Consider the following 4,347-nt stretch of genomic DNA (forward strand, 5'->3'; position numbering starts at 1 on the left):
ATTTGGCATTGGCCCCTGTCAGAAGACATGATACTAGGCTAGATGGACCTTTAGTATGACCTAGTATGGCTGTTCTTATGTTCTTACCTCCTCAGAAATCAGAATATTGAAAGGATCCAATCCTCAGACTAGTAGGACACACTGAATTTTGTGGATGTGGGATATGCAGCATCCTCAGAGGAAAATGCAGCAAAGCAGCTTCCTCTGTGCTGGCCCTTCTGCATGCAGGTGCTTCCTACCCCACTGCAGTCTTCAGATTTTTGTCCATACTCCCTCATTCATAATCCACAGTTTTGGCATCTGACAGCCAACAGAATTGTTACCCAAGTTGCTACTGTTCTAGTTTACTAGAACCATCACCGTTCAGTTCCTGAAGAAAACTGTGTTTGGTCCAAATAGTACATTTTAGCCAACTAGCTATCAGATTGAACAAAAATCTCTCCTCACTTGCATCTAATCTGACTCTTAAATAGGTGCCAAAGCACCACAAAGCTGGAGCCCATTTAGGTTAGATAAATGTCTATCAGGGATGGTCTAGACAGTATTTGGTCCTGCCATGCGGGCAGGGGACTGGACTCGATGACCTCTCGAGGTCCCTTCCAGTCCTATAATCTATGAATCTATGAATTAAACTGACTGATTTTTACAAGAGACAAGGTGGGTGAGGTAATATCTTTTGTTGGATCAAGTTCAGTTGGTGACAGAGACAAGCTTTCAAGCTTGTCTCTCTCACCAACAGAAGTCGGTCCAAGAAAAGATATTACCTCACTCATCTTGTCTCTCTAATATCCTGGGATCAACAAGGCTACAATTACATTGATTTTATAAGGGCATATCACAGGTACATGTGAAAAGAGTTGTGAAAGGAATATCAGAACTTGAGAATTATTTTTAAGGGTGGTAGATAAATCCCACGCTATAAAACTGGATGGAACCAAATCTTCCTTTCACTGATTGGGTCTAGTTTTCATAAAATGGGCTTGCAAATGGAGTGGGATGAGAAAACTGATCAGGGAGTGGAAGTCAGATCTGTATTTCCACAGACATCTCAATATTCTACTCTCTATGCCATGATGACTAGCATGAAGTGAAATCCTTCCTGACTGAAATGGATTGCTGGTGTTCCAGGACACATTTATTTTCTAAAGCAAGCCAATATAGGTGATGCAAAGACTTTCAGAGATCAATCAACCCACATATTTTGACTTAACATCACAAAGCCTCTGGCATGACTGCACAGCTTAAAACAATGACAACAACAATTCCAACAACTTAATAAGCATATTAGCAAAAATATAGGCCATGATTCACTTTTATTTGTGTGGCTGTATCCACAAAAGAAATATACTAAGGAGTCTGTTTTCAGTCAGAACACTCACATACAATCAGTGTCTTCATTATAATCGTCATCACATGGCTCCTCTTTCAGTTAATGTGACATCAATTATAACCAAAGACACCATTTTTAATGTAAAAAAGGCTTAAAACAATTTTAATAAGACTTCTGCATGACATCAAAATGTAAACAAAACAGAAAAGATGGCTTGAAGGAGGGCTTGTCAACACTAAAATAATAATTTAGCAGAACAAACAAAAATTGAATTAATGCCAACAGCTAATTCCCTAAACATCCCTTTTATTGAACCCTGACCACCTCTCCCCTCGCATGCTCTTTCTGACGCACTCTCTCTGCTTCCAAATATCCTTTCCATTACACTCCTATAGCTCTGAGCATATTTCTTCCACTACTTGCTCATTAGCACTTTACTGTATTGCTAGATAGTTTCTAAAATGACATTAGTTGAGTGTGCTAATGGAAATTGTAACAAACAGGAGTCTCGGCCCCTGAACCAAACAGGTCATGTATCATTGTGGAGTGTCTTGTAAAACAGAGATCTCTTAGACCTGGTCTACACTAAAAAGAGGTCGACCCAGCTATGCCACTCAGGGGTGTAGATTTTTCACACCCTGAGCAATGTAGTTAAGCAAGCCTAGCCACCGGTGTACACAGCGCTAGGTTAACAGAAGAATTCTTCCACTGATTTAGCTACTGCTTGTTGGGGAGGTGGATTACCTGCACCAACGGAAGGGGTTTTCCCATTGATGTAGGTAGTGCCTATGCTGAAGTGCTACCGCTGCAACACTGCAGCCCAGTACTTTAGCATTTCTAGTGTGGACTAGCCCTTAAATGTTCCTTACACTGTGTTTTCTCTGAAATTCTACTAGGGCTGACATTTTACCACCATGTCACCAACTAGAAGACATGGTGAAAAATACACTGGAAGCGGGTCTCCGCTACTCCTCCCACCGTTGCTAGCACTGGTACAGCTGCAAGGACTCCAGAAGAATCAGTGTAGACACAGCCTTATAAGACTCATCTTTGCTAGAAAATTAGGTCATGTTAAACATGATTTTGCATTCATTGTATTGAGAAAAAATCATGATTAGCATTGTGCCAGCTGATCAGAGCTAAAGCTATGGTTCGAGCTGGGTATACCCATGTCCAGCTGGCATGATGTTAAACAAAATGGTCCCTGTCTATATTGACTGCAAAGTTGTGTTTAGCATTGTGCTAGTTAACACAACTCTTCAAACATGACCTAATTTTCTAGTGAAGACAAGCTCATAGGGTAATTTCTGTGAGAATAGTTAGCAGTATTCAAACAGTGTGGTAGCCATGGATCCCTACAACTTTCGGTCCAGGTCTTCAGCTGATGGAAACTGGTGTAGCTCCACTGAAGTCAATTGGAGGTTTGCCAATTTATACCAGCTGAGCATTTGGCTCTGTTTCTGTAAAAGAAACCACTATAATAGTTTCCCTTCTCATCCCAACCTATTAGTATAGATTATACTCAAAATTTAAAAATATAAATTAAAACACATCAATTAGTGATGAACAAGGAATACAGACATCCAGACTGCAAAACAGCTTTCCGTAGATTTTGCTGTTTTCATAAGAATCTAAACTTTTGAGAACTGCAAAATGAAGGGAAATTTGCATACACCCTGAGGCTTTTTTGATGAATAAAGAAGGCCTATTTTTAAAAAATCAGGGAGGCGGCTGGAGAATTGCATTAAAAAGTTAGGAATATCAGTTTTGACTTCCTCTTTCTTCCTAAAGGATTTTTCCATTTATTTGGCGGACTCACAATGTGACATCATAGGAAGCTGAAACCATTACAGCATTAAGAGTAAAGGGTAAAACAAATAAATACATTTCTTTGCAGCTAACCAAGTTCAATCTATAGCTCTGCTTCTGGAGATAATTTTCCCAATATAAACCATGCACCAGTGATTTTGGAGCATGCAAACCAGACTACAACAAATTCACAAAAAGCCTGGCCCCGATCAAATTCACACTGAAAAAAATGGGAAGATCACAATTGAATTCAGTGGGCAGTGATTCAAGCGCCAAGAGAGATGTGACTTTATCCCATTCATCTCAATTGGCTCTTATTGCCGGTGCTTAGATATGGTGATAGGAGCTTTAGAAATGCTGACAGAGATGGGAGCAAAATTAGATGTCAACATTATTAACCTATTTACTGCTGATCATTGTATCAAAACCAGCTGACTAATGTGCTTAATCCTGTGCAGCTGAATGTATTTTTCATGTCCTGACATTCCATAGGAATAAGTCTGCAAGTTTAGATATAGCTATATATCATACGGTTGTCTGAATAATTGAGGTTTTTTTTCTATTTTTCTTAAAAATTGGAATTAAAACATGATAAAGTGAGAGACAAGCTTCCAAACTACACAGAGCTCTTCCTCAAGTCAGGCTCTGTGTATCTCGAAAGCTTGTCTCTTTCACCAACAGAAGTTGGTCCAATAAAAGATATTACTTCACCTACCTTGTATCTCTAATATCCTGGGACCAACAGGGCTACAACAATACTGCATATATTTATAGGGTATTCAGTTTTAAAATGTTTGATATTCATAATGTGGCTTGAAGAATTTTGTACATTTCTTATCAAACTTGGCTCAAAAAAGTAAACTTAGTTCACTTTAATAACCTAATAAGTAATTCTGAGCCTTCCTTGTGTCTTACATCATCTGGTTTTGAGTCAAACCAGATAGAATAGAAAAAGACAAAGGCTCTAGATGTTCAGAGGTGCTGAGAACCCCCAACTCTAATTGTCAGCAGTGGGAGGTCGGGTATTCAGCACCTTTGAAAATCAAGTCCAAAATACTTGCTGAAATTGTGAAAATTTAGAGGTGAAAATCTTTCCCTACAGATTTTACTAAAGCACTCTACATACTTCTGTTATCCCAGATGAACAACACTGCACACAGACATCCATTAATAAAGCACCATTTCTAAAAGCAATCTCATCAGCAGCA

The sequence above is a fragment of the Chrysemys picta genome, chromosome 12, assembly GCF_011386835.1.
Source record: "Chrysemys picta bellii isolate R12L10 chromosome 12, ASM1138683v2, whole genome shotgun sequence".
Lineage (NCBI taxonomy): Eukaryota > Metazoa > Chordata > Testudines > Emydidae > Chrysemys > Chrysemys picta.